Source organism: Camellia sinensis, chromosome 13, assembly GCF_055761805.1.
Source record: "Camellia sinensis isolate YWXY chromosome 13, ASM5576180v1, whole genome shotgun sequence".
NCBI lineage: Eukaryota > Viridiplantae > Streptophyta > Magnoliopsida > Ericales > Theaceae > Camellia > Camellia sinensis.
The window spans coordinates 69,431,322-69,457,816 of record NC_138973.1 but is presented as its reverse complement, the minus strand read 5'-3'; the positions used below and the strand labels follow the sequence as shown (position 1 = coordinate 69,457,816).

Genomic DNA, 26,495 nt, shown 5'->3' with positions numbered 1-26,495 from the left:
CAGCCCGACCCAGCCCATCGGCCTGTTTAAGGCCCACTCAAGGCTCGGCCTGCCTGAGGCGCAGTGTCTTTTATAGTGAAAAATAATAAAATTTTGGTTGGAAAAACAAAAAAAAATTATTCAGGCCTGTCTAAGCTTGACCCCAGGCCAAGGCCCAAGGCCCGAATACCCCCAAGTCTAATTTTTTGGGTCGTGGATCGGCCCGGCCCGACTCGAATTTTGGCAGGAGCCCACATAGCTCGACATTGGCCGACCCGGGCCTGGGCCTGGGTGGACTGGGCCGGGCCTGGGCAAATTTACACCCACAGATACTAGTACACACAACTATTCTTTTGTGTTTTTCAAAGGATAGATGGAGTTCTGAGAGATACTTTGGCATTTATTTAGGGACTCACTTTCAGTTAGGAACCTAAAACATCTAGTAATAGGGTTGCTCATTGCCATTGATTAGCAAAAACTGCTCTCTATGATTGTTTGCGGCCAAATTGGGTATCTAACTCCCCTTTCATTGCTTTTACTGCTTAAGACTACCACATCCTCCTTCTTATCTCCCTTTAGGGGTGTAACTTTGGCCCGACTTGACCTGGCTGCAAAAATTTAGGTCGGGCCAAGCTGGCCCATCGGTCAAAAAATTAGGCCCAAGCTTAGGCCCAGAGGGTATTTGGGCCTTAGACGGGCCGGTGGGCAGGAGCTTGGGCTCGGGCTTGGGCAGGCTTGAACATTTTTATTTTTGTTTTTGTTTTTATTTTTTATAATTTTTCTTCCATAATTTTATTATTTTTCACTAAAAAAGACATTAGGCCTCAGGCGAGCTGGGCGGGGCTGGCCTTGAGTGGGTCTTAAGCGGGCCAATGGACTGGGTCGGGCTTTAAAATGATAGCCCAAGCCTAAGCCAAGGGTTTCGGGCTGGGCTCAAGCCCGACTCCAAACAGGCCTAAACAGCTCAGGTCCACCAAGGACCGCGGCAGGCTTCTGGTCGCCCACGGGCTACGACCTATTTTTACACTCCTATTTCCCTCTCTTCTCTGATTTAATGGTCCTCCATTTCTTTTTCTCCTTCTCTCTTTCTCCGTGTCTCTGTCTCTTTGTCGTTACTAGCTGCACAATGTTATTGCCTACTAAGCATTAGAATATCAACCAAGTGGTATGGTGCATTGTCCTATAATGGTGGGTATTATGGATGGCAGACAGTGATATAATGATGGGGTATTATTAGGAGTGTACAAATGGTCCGAGGACTGTGGGCGGTGCGAAGCTCGCACGTGGCTTGAGGTCAGCCTGACACGTTTAGACACGAGCCCAACCTATGACCTTGGGCCTAGGCCTGGACCATCATTTTGAAACCCGGCCCGGCCTGTGGACCCGGCCAGCCTTACCCAGCCCATCGGCCTGTTTAAGGTCACTCAAGGCCCGACGCAAGGCTCGACCTGCCCACGGCCCAGTTTCTTTTTTAGTGAAAAATAATAAATTTTTGGTTGGAAAAATAACAGAAAACAAAAAAAATTGTTTAGGCCCGCCGAAGCCCAGTGGCTAGCCTAAGGCCCGAATACCCCCAATCTTAATTTTTTGGCCCATCTCGGCTCAAATTTTGGCAGGAATCCGTGAGGCCCGACATAGGAAGACCTAGGCCCGGGCTGGCTAGAGCAAATTTACACCCAAAGATACTAATACAAACAACTATTCTTTTTGTGTTTTTCCGAGGATAGATATACTCACTTTCAATTGGGAACTTAGAACATCTAACAATAGGGTTGCTCATTGCTATTGATTAGCAAAAACTGCCCTCTGTGATTGTTTGGAGCCAAATTAGTTATCTAACTCCCTTGCCCCTTTCATTGCTTTTATTGCTTCAGACTACCACCTCTTTATCATCTTCCTTTAGGGGTGTAAATTTGGCCCGGCTAGGCCTACTTGGGCTTGGGATTGGGCCGGCCCATGTCGGGCCTCGTGGGTTCTCGCAAAAATTCAAGCCGGGCTTGGTCAGCCCATGGGCCAGAAAATTAGGCCGAAGCCCAGGCCCGAGAGGTATTTCGGTCTAGGGCTGGCCTGTGGGCTGGGCTCGAGCTTAGGCGGGCCTAACCATGTTTTTTTGGTTTTTTAAAATTTTTTCGATCAAAATTTTATTATTCTTCTCTGAAAAAGACACTGGGCCTCTGGCGGGTTGGGTGAAGGGGGGCTCGGGCCTGGGCCCAAGGTCTCAGGCTGGTCTCGAGCTCGGGCAAAAACGAGCCTAAATGGGTCGGGCCCACCTCGAGCCATGGGCGGGCTTCAGGTAGCCTACGGGCCGCGGGCCATTTTTACACTCCTAATAATACAACATCATTATACCACTGCCTGCGATCCATAATACCCACCATCATAGGACAATGCATTATATCACTTGGGTGATATTTTGATGCTTAGTAGGCACCAACATTGTGGAGCTACTAACGGCAAAGAGATAGAGACACAGAGAGAGAGAGAGAGAGAGAGAGAGACCATTAAATCAGAGGAGAGAGGGAGATAGGAGTGTAAAAATGCCCTGCAGCTCGTAGGCGGCTTGAAGCTTGCCCGTGACCCAAGTTGGGCTCGACCCGTTTAGGTCTGTTTGGGTTCGGGCCCGAGACCCTGGGCCTAGGCCATCATTTTGAAGCCCGGCTCATCGGCCTACTTAATATCCACCCAAGGCTCGGCCCGCTAGAGGCTCAGTGGATTTTTTAGTGAAAAATAATAAAATTTTTGTAGAAGAAATTTAAAAAAATAAAAACAATCTTCAGGCCAGCTGTGGGGTATTTGGTCTTGGGCCGGTCCAAATTTACATCCTAGAGGGAAATGAGAAGGAGGTGGTAGTCTGAAGATATAAAAACAACAAGAGGGGCAGGGGAGTTAGATGCCTAGTTTGGCCCTAAACAATCATAGAGAGCAGGTTTTGCTAATCAATGGCAATGAGCAACTCTATTATTAAATGTTCTAGGTTCCCAACTGAAAGTGAGTCACTTAATAAATGCCAAATTATCTCTCAGAACTACATCTATCCTTTGAAAAACACACAAAATAGCTATTTGCACTAGTATCTACGGGTGCATATTTGGCCTGGCTCGGCCCGGCCCACCCTGGCTCGGGCCTAGGTCGGCACATATTTGGCCTCATGGGTTCTTGCCAAAATTCTGGTCGGGCCCCACGGTCCAGAAAATTAGACTTGAGGGTATTCGGGCCTTGGGCTAGCCAGGCCTCATGCCGGCCTGAACAATTTTTTTTTTGTTTTTTGTTCACCAAAATTTTATTATTTTTCACTAAAAAAGTCATTGGCCCTCGGGCGAGTCGGGTCTTGTGCGGGCCGATGGGTTGGGCCATGCAGGCTGGGTCGGGCTTCAAAATGATGGCCCAGGCCCAAGGTCTCGGGCCCAAACAAGCATAAACGGGCTGGGCCCATCTCGAGCTACATTTAGGATTCGAGCCTCCCACGGGCCGCAAGCCATTTTAACACTCCTAATAATACCCTATCATTATACCACTGCTTGCCATCCATAATACCCACTATCAAAGGACAATGCACTATACCACTTGTGTGATATCTGATGCTTTGTAGGCACCAACATTGTGAAGCTACTAACGACAAAGAGATAGTGAGAGAGAGAGAGAGAGAGAGAATGTAAAAATGGCCTGTAGCCCATGGACGGCCCGAAGCGCACCCACGACCTGTTGTGGGCCCAACTCATTTAGGCTTGTTTGGGCCCAGGCTCGAGCCCATCCTGAGACCTTAGACTTAGGCTATTTTTTTGAAACCTAGCCTATGGCTCGGCTTATCGGCCTGCTTAACACCCGCTCAAGGCTCGACCCGCCTACCCTGCCTGAGGCCCAGTGCCTTTTTTAGTGAAAATAAAATAAAATTTTGGTAAAAAAAAAAAAAAAAAAACCAAAAAAAAAAAAAATGTTCAGGCCTGCCCAAGCCCAAGCCTAGGCCAAAGGCCCAAATACCCCCGGGCCTGGACCTAATTTTCTGGCTTATGGGCCGAATCGGCCCGGCCTGAATTTTTGTAGTCGGGTTAGGTCGGGCCAAAATTACATCCCTAGAGGGAGATGAGAAGGAGGAGGTGGTAGTCTAAAGCAATTAAAGCAATGAAAAGGGGCAGGGGAGTTAAATACCCAGTTTGGCTCCAAACAATCACAGACGACAATTTTTGGTAATCAATGGCAATAAGCAACCCTATTATTAGATGTTCTAGGTTCCCAGCTGAAAGTGAGTCCTCTAATAAGTGCCAAAGTATCTCTCAAAACTACATTTATCCTTTGAAAAACACAAAAGAATAACTGTCTGTACTAATATTTATGGGTGAAAATTTGGGCTGGGATGGCCCGGCCTACCTGAGCTTGGTCCCAGGTCGGTGCTTGTTGGGCCTCTCGGGTTACAGGCTGGCTTACAGGCCAAAAAATTAGGCTTGGGGGTATTTGGGCCTTGGGTTGGCTGGTGGGCTAGGCCTTGGGCTGGGCCCATGTACCTGGGCCTGAGCGCAAGCTTGTGCGGGCGTGAACAAATTTTTTTATTTTTTGTTATTTTTCCAACCAAAATTTTATTGTTTCTACTTAAAAAGACACTGGGCCTTGGGCGGGCCGATGGGCCGGGCCAGGTCAGGCTTCAAAATGATGGCCCAGGCCTAGGCCCAAGCATAAGGTCTTGGCCTCGGGTCTAAATGGGTTAAACGTGCCGAGCCCACCTTGAGCCACGGGCGGGCGGGCTTCGGGCCACCCACGGGCCGCGGGCCATTTTAAACTTCTAATAATACCCCATCATTAGGCCTGCTATCCATAATATCCACCATCATAGGACAATGCACCATTCCGCTTAGGTGATATTTTGATGCTTAGTAGGCTCCAACATTGTGAAGCTACTAATGGTAAAGAGACAGAGACACAGGAGAGAGAGAGAGAGAGAGAGAGAGAGAGAGACCATTGAATTAAAGGAGAGTGAGATAGGAGTGTAAAAATGACCCGAAGCTTGCCCATGTCCCGGGGTGGGCCCTGGACCGAGCCCAGCTTGAGACTTTGGCCGAGGGCTTGGGCCATCATTTTGAAGCTTGGCCTGGCCCGACCCATCAGCCTGCTCAAGACCTACTCAAGGCCCAGCCTGCCCGAGGCCTATTGTCTTTTTTGGTGAAAAATAATAAAATTTTGGTAGAAAAAAAAAATGTTCAGGCCCACCCAAACTCGAGCACAAGCCTAGGCCCGAAGCCTAGCCCACTGGCCCGCCTAAGGCCTAAATATCCCTAGGGCTGGGCCTGGGCCTAATTTTCAAGCTTGTGGATCGGCTCAGCCTAGCTTGAATTTTTGCAAGAGTAAGCAAGGCCCGACATGGGTCGGCCCGCGCCTTGGCCCAGGCCAAATTTACACCTCTTTTAAGAGATGAGCAGAAGGAGGTGGTAGACTGAATCAATAAAGGCAACGAAAGGTGTAGTGGAGTTAGATACCTAGTTTGGTCCCAAACAATCCACATAAGGCAGTTTTTGTTAATTAATGGCAATGAGCAACCTTATTAGATGTTTTAGGTTCCTAGCTGAAAGTGAGTCCCCTAATAAATGCTGAAGTATCTCTCAGAATTACATCTATTCTTTGAAAAACACAAAAGAATAGCTATCTGTACTAGTTTCTATCGGTGTAAATTTGGCCTGGCCTAGAACGGCCTACCCGGGCTTGGGCCCGGGTCGCCCCATGTCGAGACTTGTGGGTTCCTACCAAAATTCGAGACTGGCCGGGCTAGCCCACGGGCCAGAAAATTAGGCTTGGGGTATTCGGACCTTGGGCTAGCCGGTAGGCCTGGGCCTAGGCCTGGGCTCGGGCTTGGACGAGCCTGAATAAACTTTTTTGTTTTTTGTTATTTTTCAATGCAAGATTTTATTAATTTCCATTAAAAAAGACCCTGGGCCTTGGGCGGGCTGGGCCTTAGGTGGGGTCTTGAGTGGGCCATAAGCAGGTCAATTGGTTGGGACATTGGTCGGGCTTCAAAATGATGGTCCAAGCCTAGGCCCAGGATCTCGGGCTAGGCTTGAGCCCAGGCCCAAACGAGCCTAAACGGCTTGGGCCCACCCCGAGCCGCGGGTGGGCTTCGGTTCACCCTCGGTTTGCGTGCCATTATTACACTCATATCTCCCTCTCTCCTCTGATTTAATGGTCCCTCCCCCCTCTCTCGTTGTCTCTCTTTCTCTATGTATGTGTCTCTGTCTTTGTCGTTAGTAGCTTCATAATGTTAGTGCTTATTAAGCATCAGAATATCACTCAAGTGGTATGGTGCATTGTCTTATGATGGTGGGTATTATGGATGGTAGTCAGTGGTATAATGATGGGGTATTATTAGGAGTGTCAAAATGGTCCACGGCTAATGAGCGGCCCGAAGCTTGCACGCGGCTTGAGGTGGGCCCAACCCATTTAGGCCTGTTTGGGCCCGAGCGCAGCCCAGGACTATGGGCCTGGGCCATCATTTTGAAGCCCGGCTTGGTCCGTGTGCCCTGCCCAGCCCAGCCCAACCCATCGGCACGTTTGTGCCCCACTCAAGGCCCAGCCAGCCCGAGGCGTAGTGTCTTTTTTGGTGGAAAATAATAAAATTTTTGTTGGAAAAATTAAAAAAAAGAATTTTTTTTTTCAAGCCTGCCCAAGCTCGAGCCCAGGCCCGAGGCCCTACCCATCGGCCAACCCAAGGCCTGAATACTCGAAGCGTAATTTTCTGGCTCGTCCCGGCCCGAATTTTGGCAAGAAATCTCATGGTCCGACGTTGGCCGACCCTGGCTTTGGCTCATGTGGGCTCGGCCGGGCCAAGGTAAATTTACACCCACAGATACTAGTATAGACAACTATTCTTTTGTGTTTTTCAAAGGATAGATGTAGTTCAGAGATACTTTGGCATTTATTAGGGGACTCACTTTGAGTTGGGAACCTAAAACATTTAATAATAAGGTTGCTTATTGCCATTGATTAGCAAAAACTACCATCTGTATTGGTTGCAGCCAAATTGGGTATCTAACTCCCCTACTCTTTTCATTGCTTTTACTGCTTCAGACTACCACCTCCTCTATTTCATCTCCCTCTAGGGGTGTAAATTTGGCCTGACCTGACCTGGGTGCAAAAATTCAGGCCAGGCCGACCCAACCCACAGGGCAGAAAATTAGGCTTAGGCACAGGCCTAGGGTGTATTTTGGCCTTGGGCGGGCCGGTAGGTCGGGGCTTGGACGGGCCTGAATATTTTTTTTTTATTTTTCTAATTTTTTCTACCATAATTTTATTCTTTTTCACTAAAAAATACACTTGAGCCTTGGGCGGAGTGGGCCTTGAGTGGGTCTTAAGCGGCCCGATGGGCCTGGCCGGGTTTCAAAATGATTGTCCCAGTCCTAGGCCCAGGGTCTCGGGTTGAGATCAGGCCTAGGCCCAAATGAGCCTAAACAGATTGGGACCACCACGGGTTGACTTTGGGGCGCCCACAGGCTATTGGCCATTTTTACACTCCTATCTCCCTCTCTCCTCTAATTCAATGGTCTCCCCTTTCTTTGTGTCTATGTTTTTTTGTCGTTAGTAGTTGCACAATGTTGGTGCCTACTATGCATTAGAATATCACCCAAGTGGTATGGTGCATTGTCCTATGATGGTGAGTATTATGGATGACAGGCAGTGGTATAGTGATGCGGTATTATTATGAGTGTAAAAATGGCTTGAGGCCCGTGGGCTGTCCGAAGCCCGCATGTGGCTCGAGGTGGGCTCGTTTAGGCTCGACCCTGAGCCCAGCTCGAGACCTTGGGCCTTGGCCTGGACCATCATTTTTGTAATAACCCACATTCATATCTTAGTCATGTTTATGTGCATTTGCATGGTTTTGTCTTGTTAAGCTTGCATCTGTAGACTTTGACTTGTTTTGTCTAAGTAAAGGTCCCTGTCTTGTTTTGTGCTTATGTGATTTGCCTAAGTGTTGCTTGCATGCCTTGTTCCTTGCTTGGTGTGAGTTTAGCCGAGGTCATCTTAAGCCTAGGTTGCACCTTTGAACTTCTTACACCTAGGATCGTCTTGGAACCACTTTGGTTAACATCCACCCTCACCCTGACATATTGGCCGAGATGTCATTATCTAGGCCGAGGTGTTCATCACCAAGGCCGAGATGTGTATTATTTAGGTTGAGGTGTTAACATATAGGCATCCTAGATTTTTGATCCTTGCACCTAGTGATCTTGTTCCTGGATTGGAATGACCTAGACCGAGGTATGGCACATCTAGGCCAAGGTGTGGCACAGCTAGGCCAAGTGTTATCCTTCCTAGTCGAGATCATTGTTCCCTTACTTGCCGAAGTCTTGTCTTAGTCGAGATCATTACCTGCCGGAGTGCTTATGCCATCTTGCTTGTTGAACACCTTTGTCATAGTCTTGTCTTTTCACTCAGTCACCTTTTTGAGAAGAGCCAACCAACCGATGCCACGTGTCCCAGTAGAGGGTTAAGTTAGTGAGTTGTTGAGAAACACATCATTTTGTATCATATCCTTGTCTTTTAGAGAGAGAGGCTCTAGGAAGAAGAAAGAGGAGTTCTTAGAGAGGGAATAGATTTTCAAGCTTGATCTTCACACCTTGAGGCGTTAGATTCGTGTCTTGAGGTTAGAATCTTGATCTACTCTTGTTGTTCTTATTGTTCATCTAGCTGCATTGCATGATCGAGCACGATTTGTAAGCCATGCATTGATTTGAAGTTCGGTTCTAGAAAAAGAAAATGGTGTTCTTGAGTTCTTGAAGAAACGTCTTGTTTTGATCCGAAAGTTTGCATTAAAATCCATGTTTTTGTGTTGTTTTCATAAAATCTTCAAGTATGGGTACCAAGGTCCATGTTTTCGAACTCATAGCATGAAACCCATATTTTGTAATAACGAGTTATGATTTTAGCATTCATGTTCTTCAAGGAAGGAAACGTAGATTTCCAGACCTTACCTTTCCCTAGGTGTGGTCACTGGAACCACTCTTGCCTAGATCTCACACTTAGGCCAAGCATCATATGTCACCTTGGCTAACCTTGCATGATCACTTGCACCTTAGTCTATCTTGCATGCACACCTAGGCCGACCATGGTACACCCTTGCCGGCACCTTGTAACACTTCGGCAGACAGCCGTTCGCCGAAGCCTTGGTAACCACACCTCGGCCAAGAGGTGTGGGACCTCGGCAAAGACTTGGTTGGTACCCAGCATGTTTTCCCGGGATGAAAAACAGTGTTTTAACTTGTAGCATGCTTTGCTTTGACTTGACTGAGTTTTGAAAGAAACGCCGGGATCATTCGCATTCATATAAGGCTTGTCTTGAGAGTGCATTTCATATCCATCTTTGAGCATCCTTTCTTGTCTTCTTGAAGTGCATTCAGTAGCCTTTGCCATGTGTTTGTAGGACTTGGACCCTTGCCTTAAGCCCGACGTCTGAAGAGCTATGTGACTAGTATTTTTTAATAAAGCTATGTTATAATGTTTTGATAAAAGTTTTGCTTTGCTTTGTTTTGGAAAAGTATTTGATCAAGCATGAATGATTATTCCTAGTTTTGTATCAAGTATTAGCTTTGCTTTGATGACATTCTTGGAAAGTCCTTCCATGCTAGGGGACTCTAAGCCCATGTAGCATCATGTTTGAGAGATCTCTGCCACCGACGGTCTATGAACAGATGGCCCCACCGACGGTCTATGAACAGATGGCCCCACCGACGGTCTGGTGTACGGGTGGATTTGTCTAATCGATTCCGGGTCGATTATTCCCTTGTTTTGTCCAGAATGTCATCATTTTGTATTATGTAGATGTTATTAACATCCAAGAAGCTTCGAAAGATTTGATTGATGAACTTGATTCATCCCATGTTTTGTTACAAGCTATGATATGTATTGTTTTGATAAAGATCTCGGATATTATTCATTTAACCCTTTATTACTAATATCATTCACTGAGTATCCAAGCTCACCCTTTCCCTATATATATGTAGGTGGCGAGCAAGAAGGCGGTGACGCCTAGATGTTTATTTGCAAGTCGTTTGCAATTCATTTTGTGTATGTCGGCTTGAGAAGCCTTTTGATCAAGATGTAATATTTGTACTTTATTTTATTTGTACCCAAGTTGTAAAATCATGTTAAGATGTATGTCATTTTATTTGATCTATGCACAGCTCTTATGGACTAATTAGATTTAAATATATTGCTTCCTCACATGTAAGTCCCATATGTATACTCTGATTGTATGTGAACCTTTGTAAGTTGGCCTTTGGTAATCTCGGATTACTGGCCATCACGACACCATTCTACTAGGGACGGAATGGGGTCGTGACAGATTGGTATTAGAGCACGAGTTCCTTATAGTACGTTATTCACACACCTTGAGTCCTAAAGAGCATAGGATGTCCCTTAGAATGATGTTAGGATTGCATCATATTGCTTGCTACTTGACAAGGTGTGCATGATCTCGGCATGATCATTTGTTACTTGCATACATGTCTATTTGTTCATTTTGTTTAAAAGTCACATTTTGCATACTCCTAGCATTATGAGAAGAGGTAGACCTCCAGTTGGCCGAGATCAATCCGAGGACATGTTAGACAGATTAGAAAGGATGGTAGAGGGTTTGGCCCATGAGTTGAGGCAAGCCACGCAACAGAACACGAACACTACATCTACTCAGGCCGCACAGATAGATGGCCGATGTGAAGTTCCACCTCCACTTCCTCCAGTACCACAAGTGCATCCGCAGCTAGCTTTGTATGGGGATGGCACATTGACCTTGATCAAAGAATTCAAGAAGATGAATCCGTCGAAGTTCCAGGGAGGTATAGAGCCGATGGAGGCAGAAACATGGGTTCTTGAGATGGAGAAGTTGTTCGAGGTTTTTCCCAGCACCAACGCTCAGAAAGTGTCATTGGCAGCATTCACATTGGATGACGACGCCCGTAGATAGTGGATGATGATCCGAGAAGGCAACCCAAGTTTGACTTGGGCCAAATTTTTGGAGTTGTTCTACGACAAGCACTTTCCCCTCAGTGTCCGAGATCGCAAGACCACAGAATTCCAGATGTTGGCGCAGGGTAACAAAACAGTGGCTGAATATAATCGTGCTTTCACCGAATTGGCAAGGTATGCACCTCACATGGTCAACAACGAATACAGGAAAGCTAGGAAGTTTGAGAGTGGACTTCGGGGCCCAATACAAGACCGAGTTAATATGCTCGACATGCCGACGTATTCCGGAGTGTTAGACAAAGCCATCCTAGCAGAAGCTAACTTGAGCAGAAGCCAGAGTTCAGGGGAGAATCAGAGAAAGAGGTAGGATTATAACTATCGCCAAGCACCATCCGATGTCAATAAGAAGGTTAATGTGGGTAATTCCAATAACTCAAATCAGGAAACTGGCACCAGGCCGACATGTACAAGTTGTGGGAGGCAACATTTTGGAGTTTGTCATCGGATATCGGGAGCATGTTTTGAATGCGGTGAGATGGGTCATCGTATTAAGGATTGTCCCAAGGTAAAGGCTGGGGATGGTAAGAAGGGATGAGAATCCGACATTCGGAATTATTTTGGGGACAAGGTAAGTTAAGTTTGGGGACCAAACTTCTTTAAGGGGGGAAGGATGTAATAACCCACATTCATATCTTAGTCATGTTCATATGCATTTGCATGGTTTTGTCTTGTTAAGCTTGCATTTGTAGACTTTGACTTGTGTTTGTAAGACTTGGACCCTTGCCTTAACCCCGACGTCTGAAGAGCTATGCGAGTGGTATTTTTTAATAAAGCTATGTTATAATGTTTTGATGAAAGCTTTGCTTTGCTTTGTTTTGGAAAAGTATTTGATCAAGCATGAATGATTATCCCTAGTTTTGTATCAAGTATTAGCTTTGTTTTGATGATATTCTTGGAAAGTCCTCCCATGCTAGGGGACTCTAAGCCCATGTAGCATCATGTTCGAGAGATCTCTGCCATCGACGGTTTATGAACGGATGGCCCCACCGACAGTCTGGTGTACGGGTGGATTTGTCTAATCGATTCTGGGTCGATTATTCCCTTGTTTTGTCCGGAATGTCATCGTTTTGTATTATGTAGATGTTATTAACATCCAAGAAGCTTCGAAAGATTTGATTGATGAACTTGATTCATTCCATGTTTTGTTACAAGCTATGATATGTATTGTTTTGATAAAGATCTTGGATATCATTTATTTAACCCTTTATTACTAATATCATTCACTGAGTATCCAAGTTCACCATCTCCTTATATATATGTAGGTGGCGAGCAAGAAGGTGGTGACGCCTAGATGTTTATTTGCAAGTCGTTTATAATTCATTTTGTAAAACCATGTTAAGATGTATGTCATTTCATTTGATCTATGCACAACTCTTATGGACTAATTAGATTTAAATATATTGCTTCCGCACATGTAAGCCCCATATGTATACTCTGATTGTATGTGAACCTTTGTAAGCTGGCCTTTGGTAATCTCGGATTATTGGCCATCACGACACCATTCTACTAGGGGCCGAATGGGGTCGTGACAATTTTGAAGCCTGACTTGGCTTGTGGGCTCAACTTGCCTGGCCCAGCCCATCGGCTTGCTTAAGGCCTACTCAAGGCCTGACCTGCTGGAGGTCCAGTATCGTTTTTAGTGAAAAATAATAAAATTTTGGTTGGAAAAATAACAAAAAAACAAAAAAAAAAAATTGTTTAGGCCCTCCCTGCTCGAGTGCAAGCCCATAGGCCAGACCAAGGCGTGAATACCCCCAAGCCTAATTTTCTGGCCTGTGTCGGTCGGAATTTTGGCAGGAATCCGTGAGACCCAACATGGGCAAACCTGAGCCCGGGCCTAGGTGGGCTGGGCCGGGCTAGGGCAAATTTACACCCATAGATATTAGTATAGATAGCTATTCTTGTGTTTTTCAAAGGATAGATGTAGTTCTGAGAGATACTTTGGCATTTATTAGGGAACTCATTTTCAGTTGGGAACCTATAACATCTAATAATAGGGTTGCTCATTGCCATTCATTAGCAAAAACTGCCCTCAGTGATTGGTTGGGGCCAAACTTGGTATCTAACTCCCTTGCCCCTTTCATTGCTTTTATTGCTTCAGACTACAACCTCCTCTTTCTTATCTTCCTCTAGAGGTGTAACTTTGGCCTGGCCCCAGGCCTAGGCTGACCCATGTTGGGCCTCGTGGACTTCTGCAAAAATTCAGGTTAGGTCAGGTCAGGCTGGGCCAGTCCATGGGCCAGAAAAATTAGGCCCAGGCTAGGAGGTATTTAGGCCTTGGGTGGGCCTAGGCTTAGGTGATCCTAAACATTTTCTTTTGTTTTTATTTTTTTATTTTTACCAAAATTTTATTATTTCACTAAAAAAGACACTGGGCCTTGAGCGGGCCGGGCCTCTGACGGCCTTTGAGTGGGTTTTAATCGGGCTGATGGGTCGAGCCACAGGCCGGGTTGGCCTTCAAAATGATGTCCCAAGCCCAGGCCCAGGCCCAGGGTCTCCTGCTAGGCTCTAGCCTAGGCCTAAACACGTCGGGCACAGCCTGGGCAAAGGGCGGGCTTCGGACCGCCCACGGGCTCGGGGCCATTTTTACACTCCTATCTCCCTCTCCTCTGATTCAATGGTCCCCGCTCTCTTTCTCTCTCTTTTTGTGTCTCTGTCTCTTTGCCATTCGTAGCTTCACAATGTTGGTGCCTACTAAGCATAAGAATATCACTCAAGTGGTATGGTGCATTGTCCTATGATGGTGGGTATTATGGATGGCAGACAGTGGTATAATGATGGGGTATTATTAGGAGTGTAAAATTGGCCCGTGGGCGGAACAAAGCCCACCCGTGGCTCGAGGTAAGCTCGGTCTGTTTGGGCTCGTTTGGGACTGAGCCCAGCTTGAGACCCTAGGCCTAGGCTTGGGCCATCGTTTTGAAGCTTGGCTCGGCCTAGCCCATTGGCCTGCTTAAGGGTCGAGCCTGCCCGAGGCCTAATGTCTTTTTTAGTGGAAAATAATAAAATTTTCGTTGGAAAAATAACAAAAAACGAAAAAATTTGTTTAAGTCTGCCCAAGCCCGACCCCAGGCCCAGGCCCTCGGGCCCGGCCTAAGGCCTGACCCATCGGCCTGCTCAAGGCCTGAATACTCCCTGGGCTTGGGCCTAATTTTCTGGTTCGTGGCCCGGCCTGGCACAACCCGAATTTTGGCTGGAGCCCACGAGGCCTGACATGGACCGGGTCGGGCCAGGCCAGGCCAAATTTACACCCTTAGGTATTATGGATGTCAAGCAGTGATCTAATGATGGAAAAGATCAAGAAGCAATTTAGATTTTGAAATGTATGGAAAATTCTTGAGTGTGCAAGACATATTGAATGTTAGTTACTTATATATTTTTGACTTAAATTACACAGTTTTATGAGTATTTGTGTCACATTTTATGAGTTAATTTATGTGAATTTGTGTAATATTTAGGAGGAAAAGAAGAAAAGTGAAATCTTTATTATATTGAACTAGGTTTAAATTCGTCATTATTATTATTATTATTATTATTATTATTATTATTATTATTTGGGAGAGGGGTTCTCTGTGCTGATGTCTTGTGCTATCTGCTATTGTACAAGGATATATACTTGCTTGATGTTTGGTTATGTTGTTTAATATATATGCTATAACTTTTACATACCAAAAAAAAAAAAAACATTTTATCCGTGGTATGTATGGGTGTTTAAAATTTAATTTTATATTAATGTTGTTAGTTTTTTTTTTTTTTTTATATAAATTTGAATGTATAGTTTTAGGGTGAGAACTCTCTCCAATCTAGATCTAAAGTGTTGATCCGGCCAACGCCGTGTGATTCATCACGGGCCTTGCTTCAATGAAATGAATCGTTCATTTTTTATGACCTTTTGTGTATATCATCTGCATTAAAAATTATTTTGATCCTATAATTATAGCATCTTCATTTTATCGTGTTTGTCTCTAAAAATAATAAATCGCAAGTGTAATTTTGAAAATAAACTATTCATTTTTATTTTTATTTTTAAAAAGCAATAAAATAAAGAGTTATTATTCAAGCCCAAATGGTGAAACATAATTTCAAATCAAATGATGTGGCTACTTATTATAATATTTAAGGCAACTCTCTCTCTTATATATTTTTTAATTATTAATCATCTTTCTTACACATCATTGGGTCTATAAAGGAAATCCACAAAGTGGGGTTGTATATCGTTTTCTTAAAATAAATAAATTATAATTATTGGATCGACGAATTCTAAAAAATAAAATTGTTCAAATTACAAAAATGGGATCTTTGGTGAAACCCACCAGTTTGGATAGCGCCTCTTGTGTCCAGGTTAGAGTCCCCCTTAGTTTTTGGTTCCGAAACGAGATGTGTTGGTAGAATTTTGGCATCCTTCGTACTTTGTATTTTTCCTATTTTTAATATGGAGGATGTTAGACCATGTCCCATGGTTCATCAAAGCCATCATCAAATCTAGATTTTCACTTTTCTTTTATCAATTTGAGGATCAATGGACCTTTTATCAAGTTACTGTTCATTGATGTTGGATTTTCACCATCGGGTGTATCCCTGGATGTCTCCCGGATGACCACCTCAAGGTAAAAATTTGTGAAAATATTTGTAACAACCCCGACCTTGGATGTCTCCCTGATGACCACCTCATTGGATCATGTTTTGGAAACTTAGAACTTACACCTTTGCATGCATGATGTATATGGTTATGTTTTCAAAGAATTGGTTTTGGTTTTGCATACATCACATGCTCTTGAACCTTGATTTTGTTGAATTGATTTTGAATTTACCATGTTTTTCAAGTTTACAAGAGTTTTCTTAAGTTTTTGGCCCAAAAGGATGCGTTTTGTAGTATTTAAGTTGAGTTTGGAAGCTTGGAGGTGAGTCTGGAAATTTTTGAATTCAACCTCCCCGCTCGAGCGACGGATTCTACGCTCGAGTGACCACCTTCATTTTCACACTTCCGCTCGAGCGACCAGAGGTTTGCTCGAGCGTGAAATGCATGCTCTCAAAAGTTTGCGTGTTTTGCAGACCGCTCGAACGACAAAAGTTGTGCTCGAGCGAGGGAATGAGTCTCACGCTCAAGCTAGCGTTGAGCGAGTATCGAGCGGAAAAATGAAGCAACTAGCACTTTTGCAAACTTTATAGACTGCTCAAGCGAAGGAATGTACGCTCGAGCGACCACTCGCATTTTGCATGTCCGCTCGAGCGAGACCCCTGTTTTTAGCAAATTTTGTTAAGTGTTTTCGAGTGCATTTTAGCATCCTCATTGCATCGTAGGTATTCCTAAGCCAAGATTAAGACACCATAATAATGATAAGAAGTAAAAACACACCAAGATAAGAAAAGATTTAAGTTAATGTTTCTGGGTGTGTAATTCAGTGTGTGTTCATTTTGCAACTGTGTAGGTCACGCGCCACAAGACGTCTCATTTGCCCATTCTATTTTTTTTGCCTTGGAGCCCTCTATTAATTGTGAGTAATAACTTAATAAAGTTTTGTTCAAATTAAATTATTTTCTGTGTATGGAATAAGATCTGTTCTACGAATGCTATGATTTTTGCACTATGAATGATTGTCCACCTCTGACAAATAATTGTGACATTAATGCTGTGATTCAAGTATGCAATATGTACTTGGACCGGTGGTTCTTTTATGGAACTGACAAGTTATCTATACCGGGCTAGAGGTTCCTATATGGAACTAACAAGTTATCCGTTCTTAGTCCGAAAGTTTCTTTAAGGAACTGACAAGTTATCCGTACCTGGCCGGAGGTTCCTCTATGGAACTGACAAGTATGTTCTATGATGCTCTCTGGATATGATCTGTTCGCGCTAACGGATAAACCATGTATGATCAAGCATGAATTCTGATTTCTGTCAATGACTCAAACAAGAATACGTATATGAATCTATTCTATGTACGGACTTAGTTATGGGACATCATTTATTTAACCTTTTACTCAGTTATTATTCGCTGGGCTCCCGCTCACTGTTTATATTATGTATATAGGTGATCAGGCACGTGACTAGGCTCATAGTTGAGGACCTGGCGTCTCAGTTTTTGTCAGCCAACCTTTGTGCCTTCCGAGAAGGTTTCAGATTAAGTCAAGTCTAGTGGTTGTGTTTTTATTCTTTTGCTCCACGAACAAGTTTTTCTGTTTATATGTACATGAAGTAACGTGTAAATACTGTATCTTTTGACATCACTTGTATGATAAAAAAAAAAGAAAAAGAGAGTTTAAGATTATCTGTCCCATGTATGTCTTCACAACTCGATGTATTTGCTTCCGCAGGCCCTAATTATATGTTATTATGTTAAGAGGCCATTGGTAATCCAAGGATTACTGGCCGGCTACAACGTTAAATCTATAGGGGTGGGTTTGGGTCGTGACAATATTACACTGGATGGTTGACTGGCCAATCGTCCGCCCAGTTGACCGGTGGTTTGATGAAACTACAAAAACCTTCCGTTAGAGCACTTGCTATCAAAGGGAGCTTTTACTTAAATTTAGTGAAAAAATTGATGTACCGTTGAAGATACTCTTACAGGACTTAATGAAGATTGTCAGTTATTAGAGCAATTGTGACTAAAATTCAATGGAGATTGTCTTGTTTTTTTGAGTAGGATTAATAAGGCAATCAAGTGGCTCACAAGTTGGCTCAGCTTGCCTTGAATGTGTTTTCTCTGCTATCATAGCAGATATGCATGGTCCTTAGTAATTTATGTGATCATTTTTCTTTGCCTTTTGCATGGTCCCCCCCCCCCTCCCCCTCCCAAATCCGAAAAAAAAGTGTAAAAGATCTGTAGGATGTCCACCCATCCTTTCCAGTCTTAATATTGCTTTAGAAGTTCGTGGTGTTGATTGAGTGTATTTTTCCTATTTTTAGAGGAGGTTCCCCCCATCACTTTTAGCCTTAGGTTGTTTTGGGTATGATTTATTTTTTAACTTTTTTATTTATTGTAAAAGATGTGTAAAAAAATAGAGAGTTTATGTGAAATAAATAAACAAATAAGCTGCTTATGAGCCATGTTCCCAACAGTGTTTTTCCAAATTGCAAATAAAGTAGGTATTTTTATCACTCAATTACTAAACAAATTTAAGTCAATATTGTCTTTTTTTTTTATAAAAAAAACATTATAAATATAATTTTGAAATTGCTTTCTTAGGCACTTTGACAAGTGTATATGTATACATGGATGTATAGAATTGGATAAAACAAAATTAAGATAGGGTTCGTACGGAATGTAGTGTGATATAGCAAGGAAATGATATACCTGCATGAAAACAGTGAGGTTGATAAGGTATGGCACATAATAGAACACCCTGGTTGTCACACACCAAACCCGGGTATGGCCGGCCGTGGCCAACAGGGACTAAGTCCAAGACACACGTAAGCTTTAAACATGAACCCAAAATCACAAAGAATAAATGTGACGATAGCCCATAAATAAATAAATCAAAACCCAAACCAGTGACCTGTCACAAGTATAAATGGTAAAACCATCTATAACCAACTTCCAAAAATATATAGTAAATGGAACACAAACCGCCCACAAAATAAGTTAATTTTAAATAAAATCCAACCATGTTGTATTCACAAAACCGACATAACAAGCTAAAACAAAATAATGAATGTCCTAGAGGTCCATGCAATTAAGTCCCTGCCACACCATGAGTTTACTCTAAGTCCTTCTAACACCTAGAAGTGATAGACAACTAAGTTAACTGGTAGCTCAGTGAGTAGCAACATAGATAGTAAATACAGTTTTGAAAATAGGGTTTAATTCTAAAATAAAATTTATATCCCATAAACTAGATTGACATACAGTTTTGATAAAGATAATTTGTTTAAAAAAGAAGGTTTCATAGTTCAACGGTTAAAATACTCATGTCTCTTGAGAACATGATAAATGACATTCTCTATTTAAAACATATTACAACATGAACACCAATTAACAAGTAACATGCCACAAATTTCTCAAGGTAATAAGCCCGTTGGATCCAATATTGAATCAAGAGTCATCCTCGGGGTGGCAACCCGGGTCTTTTCTCTAAGTCGATCCGATTGAAGGTCACCTAGCCTAGTCTAGGTCTTTTCCTTACAATCGTTGGGCACTAGAGTCATCACGGCCCAATCCGGATCTATTCCCTAGTGGCCAGAGTCATCACACACAGTGAAATAATTTCCCTAGACTAAAATATACAGATGGTCCAGATGACCAATACAATTTTATTTCGCAAAACATGGTAGTTCACCATTGTAACGCCCTCAAAATAATAACAATAAACCCATCAGATAAGACATGCATTTACATTTAAACTAACTGCATTCCTTTCATTCATTAGAATTCCAAGACGTAAGTATTACATGTTAACCTCATAACAAAATGCCCTACGGGCTTACAGCTTTCCAAGTTAACACTTGGTTACAACAAAGAGTTCTAACTCGTTTACACATTAAGCCCTTGGCTTGAAATTACATGTAATACATCAAAAGTAAAACGACAAAACTATGCCCGCCACTAGCCTCCCAGCTATGTCCTTGGAGGTGGCATGCTTCCTGTACCTGAAAATGATATTCCCATATAGGGTGAGCCACAGCCCAGTAGAAATACACTAAACCAACCATGGACAATGACTAAAACATTAGCAATTGATAGTTGGTCAACACTGATACAATCACATAAATTACATATTTATGTCAACGACTTACAAGTCCCAATTACTTTTCATTTTCCCTTTTTCAACAGATAAGCATGCTAGCTCTATCATCATTTCCATAGATATGTATAAAAACTATATCTCACATTCAGATAAGCATAGAAGCTATATCCACATTCTCAACAGATATGTATATCAACAATATCCACAGATAAGCATACAAGCTGTATCCACATTCTACAACAGATATGTATATCAACAATATCCACAGATAAGCATACAAGCTGTATCCACACTTCACAAAGATAAGCATATGAGCTCTATCTTCACTTCTCTAGACAAGCATATGAGCTCTGTCTACGGAGTTCATCCCCTATCTCCTCCCAATACCTATTCGGTTTAGAGGTACATCCCCTATCTTCCCCTAAACCGCGGAGTACATCCCCTATCTCCTCCTCTACACATAACGTATATAAACACATTGGTTCTATATACAATCACACAATACACACAATTAATGTATTCTATCAACCGTCAAGTTCCATGACACATTCCATTGATTAGTTTCCGTTTACCTAATCATCATGCATTGTCTACAACAATCTCGACTATCCTCCACCGATAGCCCCAAGCAGTTATTTCTAAAACAGAAAATAAATGCACAAATGGATATTCAATCAACATTTTATTTTCTCATTTCTCACCAATTAATTATCCCAATTAATTAAACAATGTAATTAGGCCATTTTCCATAATTACTATTTCAACCCTTAGGTCCCATTTTCATCAATGATTCAACAATCATTCCATTTTTCCATGCCAAACATGCATCTAGGTTTATTATGAATAAAACCCCAACCTTTGTAAAATTACACAAAAGCCCCAAACTTTCACAAAATTACCAAACCAACCCCAACATCTCAAAATACCAAAATTTAGAGACAAAATCCATAGAGAGGAGTAGGATATCCCTACCTCAAATTCGGAGTCCCAAAGGAGAAGACGACAAAACCCAACGTGCTCCAAAACCCGTGATTTTCAGATTAAAATGTAGCCCTCGACGATCAACAACTTTTTTATAAAGGCCAAAGGTGAGTAAATCACTCCTACTAGATCAAAACCTAGAAAGAAGGTAGAGTCTAGAGTGAGAGGCTCAACAATGGTGATTTTGGAAAAGTAAGAGAGAGAAGAGAAAGTGAAAAAGTGATTTGGAAAGTCACAACTTCGGGACTTTAACCCAGGTCTCCGCTCGAGCGTAAAACACCCCGCTCGAGCGGCCACTCACAGACTTACGCTCGAGCGGCCAACCTCCCGCTCGAGCGCAGAATGCACTCGCCCAGCACTTTTGCAGAACCAGGCCTCCGCTCGAGCTCCCAACCCTACGCTCGAGCTCACAACACTGCACAACAAGATACTGGATGGATGTATTCCCCGCTCGAGCGCCAACACCTCCGCTCGAGCGGACAGGTCAAAAAATCTGGGCAACTAGTTTTGGTTTCTAAACTCAACCAACCTGAAACAAAACCACCCAACACATCCTATAACTCAAATACGAAGTAAAAGGATGTAAACACAATAATAAACAACTACCAACATCCACGGACACATGTCCGGATCACGGTATAACAAGGGTAAACCCGGGATCGCTATAACCATTGTAAACATGAGACCATAACAAATAGTTTACCATATGCCAAGTTTACACATGTTTTAGAAATAATTTAATTCCATTGATAATATAATAATATATCAAAACAGTTTAGTTTTGAAATAAGAATTTAATTTTCCAACAGTTCAGGGTAGGAGAACATTTATAAAAATATGTAGCATGCAACTACTCACCTAAACACGGCATAATAAAATTCTTGAATAAAGTATGAAAGTCCAACTAGTACTCTGAACAAAGTATTAAAACTACACTTTACTACTAATTCAAACATACTAAAAGGAATAATGAACTAAGTAACCCCAAATTAAAGTGCACTAACACAGCTTAACGCCACTCCCTGTTACTGTTAAATAATACCCAAGTTGATGTTCTTCAAGTTCTCAAATTACTCATGACATGGATTCAGATCGAAACTTAATTAAAAGTGACTTTAAGATAAAATAGAATTTTAGACAAGTTTGCCCAATCTATTTGCTAACTTTGAAAATTAAAAACTCACTCCACGCTATTCGAAAATTCCAAAACCTGCCAGATAACAACTAATATATCCTAAGTTTCGAATCCAATTGGTTTTACTTGATTTGTTTATCAACATAATTATTTACAATTAATTATGCCCAAATTGATGTTTTCTATAGCACTTTAAAGAAATTAATGGTTCTCTTAGTATACATGAGCAATCAAGGCAAGGTCAAAAGTGTAAGAAACTAGACTCGTAATCGGTTCTAATGACCCTGATTTGATAATTTTTAGAGTTATATCCAAGGAGAACGACATTTCCGAAGTTATTGTTTTACACCAGTTAAACGCATCGGTTAATATAGATTTTGACTCCCAAAAATTATGAGAAAATTCTAATATGCAATTCAATATGTAATTAATCTACTGTAAAAATTTCAGCTCAAAATTCATCCGTTTGATATGATTTCTCGATTTTTAAAGTTTGTGGTTTTGTATAGAATTTTTAAACTAAGAATTACACATATTCTTTATACACAATTTATTTCCTCAAGTTTCTTAACAATGTATATATACACAAAATACATAAACCTACAACCTCTCTATCAATGAATTAAATAATAATAGAGTAATGATAAAGAACAAAAACAGAAGGAAGAAGAAAGATAGAGACCTACCTATAGCGATCCCGGTTTTTCCCCGTCATATATTGTGTTCCGGACTTAGGTACCGAGGTTGTCTGTTGTTGTCTAATTCTTGTTTCCATCATTAAATTCTTTGTATTTGAGTTGTGGGATGTGTTGGTCAGATTTGGGATAGGTTGGTTGTAAGTTGAAACAAATGCTTGCTGTCCAGATTTTGGCTTCTTCGCTCGAGCAAGGCTTTTGTCGCTCGAGCGAGCCGTGGGTCTTAGTTTCTTCACGCGAGCTAGCTTTGTGTGGTGTGTCTCTTCGCTCGAGCGAGAACTCTTGCTCGAGCGAGAACTCTTGTGCTCAAGTGTGCATCTGCGTTTTTGAAAAACCTGAAGGTTGGTATTCTTTGCTCGAGTGAGGCTTTTGTCGCTCGAGCGAGCGAGCTATATGTTTTGTGTTTCTTCGCTCGAGCGAACACTCTTGCGCTTGAGCGTGCGTCTGGGTTGTAGGCTTGAAGCTTCTCATTTTTTGCTTGAGCAACGCTTCTTGCGCTTGAGCGAGACCCTTTTGTGTCTGGTCGCTCGAGCGACCACTCCTTCGCTCGAGCGAGCCCTGCATATATTAGTTCGCAGCAGCGGGTTTATACATCACTTTTTCATCTCCATTTCTCTCCAAACCCTAGATCCGACACACTCTCTCTCTCTACACACTTCTTCTATCTACCAAAACACTTGATCTAGAGGGTTTCCATCCTACTTCCTTTGTAAAAAGGGTGGAGTATCGCATGGACTACATTTTGATCCGAAAATTCTTGGATTTGGAGCATCTTGAGTTTTATTCATCATCTCCTTTGAGTCTCTTTATTTGAGGTAGGGATAAACTACTCCTTCTTATGAGTCTTAACATAAATGTTAGTCATTTTGTATAAATGGTGAGAGTTGGAAATTTTGGGAAGTTAGGGTTTGAAATTTGAAATGTCTAAAAATTGGGGTTTTCATGTCTTTGGACTATAATGTGTATGTGAGGTCTTGAGAATGGGCTCATTTGTGTTAAATTGATGAAATTGAATATTTGGGATTTGATGGTTGAAAAGGGGAAGATTTGCCCTAATTGGAAATTAAATTAATTATTTCGTATAGATATGAAATTGGTTTGAGAATGATGAAATTGGGGAGAAATGTAATAAATTGGTATAGTCGGATTGAAAATCGCTTACATATGGAAAATGTATAATTTATCTGTTTGATAAACTTAATTATCTGTTTAAAAATAACTGTTTTTGGCTATCGGTGGAGGATAGCCATAATTGTTGTAGAGTTGCATGATGATTAGGTAAACTGAAACTAATCAATTGGAATATGTCATTGAATATGACGTTTGGAATAATACATTGAGTATGTGCATTAAATGATCATTGTATATGATGAAGTGTTTAAATACATTGTATACGTATCTTTGTTTGGGGGAGATAGGGGATGTACTCCATGGTTTGGAAGGAGATAAGGGATGTACTCCACAGTTTGAGAGGAGATAGGGGATGAACTCCATTGATAATTAAGTTGGCCGAAGTATCCAGGGTGAAAGTTCCGAAACCTTTTACACATTTGAATGATGTTAATGTATTGAAGTGTTGATAATATGAGTTGTAGTCTCATTTTGATTTGTTAATGAATCGAAGTGTTGTTTTATGAGTTGTAGTCTCATTTGAATTACTTGGATAAACGAACCATGTCAATAAAGTGAATTGGAAATATAAATGAAACTAGGTTGAAAGATGAATATCAATATTGATGGATTATAAAAAAATGATGTGTAACGATGCATATGTGTTGAACATTTATCAGATGCTAATGCTTTAGTTATTTCTCATTTTTGGTTTAGCATATCTTGACTGGGCTTTGGCTCATACTATATGAGACATCATTTTCAGGTACAGGAGACATACTGCCTCCAAGGACCTAGCTTGGGTGATTTAGAGGCAGCAGGCTTCTTTTGTTGATTTTCTTTTATGTTATATGTTTTATTTCCAAGCTGAGGGCTTTAATTGTAAAGGGCTTCTGACCCTCTTTTGTTGTAACCAAGTGTTGACTTGGAAAGTTGTAAGCTCGTAGGGCATTTACTTTTATTGTCAACATGTAATACTTTTTGTAAAGAATACTCTGATGAATGGATGTATATTTTATTCTTCTATGTCTATGGATATTATGAATGATTGATTTATGCATTTATTTTGGGGGCATTGCATCCCACACACCCAAAAATTCTTCCTTGTTTGCAACTTTTTTTTTTCTTCTTTTTTCTCAACCTCTCTCTCTCCCGTGGTTGCTACGCTACTATAAATTGTATTAGGCAACCTAGGGTTCCTATATATATATATATCTAAAGAAAAGGCTCTAAATTATTATCTCTTTATATTATTTTATTTTCTATCTCCATTAATTTAAATAAAACATAACTATTATTATATCAAAATATACTTACCAACTTGCCTGCCTACCTTTTTTTTTTTTTTAATACTAAATCTTGCCTCTAAATTGAAGAAGTTCACGATAAATTTATTTTAGGTTTTAAAATTAATTAAAAGACCCTCCAATAATATTTAGTTTACACTTAAAGATTCATAAGCAAAATAATTATTACTTAATTATTTATTTGATTTGTATATTACAGTTCTCATACTGTTCCACCCTCTTAATTGCTTCAGAAGCTTCTGGCATAGGCTAAGTGTATTTTTCGTATTTTTAATCTGGAGGAGGTTCCCCCGTCTCTTTCAACCGTAATTGCTTCAAAAGTTTATGGTATTGATTGAATGTTTTAGCTTTGTTTAAGCTCTTTATGATGTGCTATGTTGCTTGGCAATTTCTATTTATTTATGAGAATTCTAGCCATTTTCCATCTAACTATACTAGCATATTATAGCATGAGGCCCTTTATTAGGGTGCGAATGCATAGAACAAACACCATGGTCCACCCTCTTAACTGATTTAGAAGCTCGTGAAGTAGGCTGAGTATATTTTTCTTATTTTTAATGTAGAAAAGGTCCCCTAATCCCTTTTAGCCTTAATTGCTTCAAAAATTGGTGGTGTTGACTAAGTGTTCTAGCTCTGTTTAAACTCTTTGTGCTGTGTTATGTTGCTCGGCAATTGCTATTTATTTATGAGAATTCTACCCTTTTCCCATCTAAATAAACTAGCATATTATAGCATGAGACCCATTATTAGGGTGTGAATGCACAGTATAGAACACCCTGGTCCACCATCTTAATTGGTTTAGAAGCTCGTGGGGTAAACTAAGTGTATTTTTCCTATTTTCGATGTGGAGGAGGTTCCCCTATCTCTTTTAGCCTGAATTGTTTCAAAAGTTAGTGGTGTTGACTGAGTGTTCTAGCTCCGTTTAAGATCTTTGTGTTGTGCTATTTTGCTTGGCGAATGCTTTCTATATATGAGAATTCTAGCCTTTTCTCATCTCTATGTACTAGCATATTACAACAAGATGCCCATTATTACGGTGCGAGTGCACATAATAGAACAACCTGGTCCACCGTCTTAATTGCTTTGGAAGCTCGTGGGGTTGGCTGAGAGTATTTTTCCTATTTTTAATGTGGAGGAAGTTCCTCCATCCCTTTCAACCCTAATTGCTTCAAAAGTTGGTGGTGTTGACTGAGTGTTATAGGTCTGTGTAAGCACTTTGTGCGGTGCTATGTTGCTTGGCAATTGCTCTTTATTTATGAGAATTCTAGCCTTTTCCCATCTAAATATACTAGCATATTATTGCATGAGGACCATTACGGTGCGAATGCACATAATAGAACACCCTGGTCCACACTCTTAATTCCTTTAGAAGCTCTTGGGTAGGCTGAGTGTATTTTTCCTATTTTTAATGTGGAGGAGGTTCCTCCATCCCTTTCAACCTTAATTGCTTCAAAAGTTGGTCGTGTTGAATGAGTGTTCTAGATCTCTTTAAGCTCTTTGTGCAGTGCTATGTTGCTTGGCAATTGCTATTTATTTATGAGAATTCTAGCCTTTTCCCATCTAAATATACTAGCATATTATAGCATGATGCCCATTATTAGG

The 26,495-nt window shown here is 41.6% G+C and overlaps 1 long non-coding RNA gene across 3 annotated transcripts in view; it reads left to right on the top strand.

Moving 5' to 3' along the window:
* LOC145806206 (uncharacterized) overlaps nucleotides 1–24,606 on the top strand; it is a 38,179-nt gene extending 13,573 nt beyond the window's left edge. The window contains exon 3 of one of the 3 annotated variants that reach the window (XR_014348968.1): nucleotides 24,353–24,606. This is a non-coding gene — a long non-coding RNA (uncharacterized LOC145806206). Of the gene's footprint in view, nucleotides 1–9,956; nucleotides 11,774–17,009; nucleotides 17,740–24,352 lie in introns of those variants that run through there. The other 2 variants (XR_014348969.1, XR_014348970.1) reach the window with 2 other exon arrangements.
* Nucleotides 24,607–26,495: the final 1,889 nt, after the last annotated feature.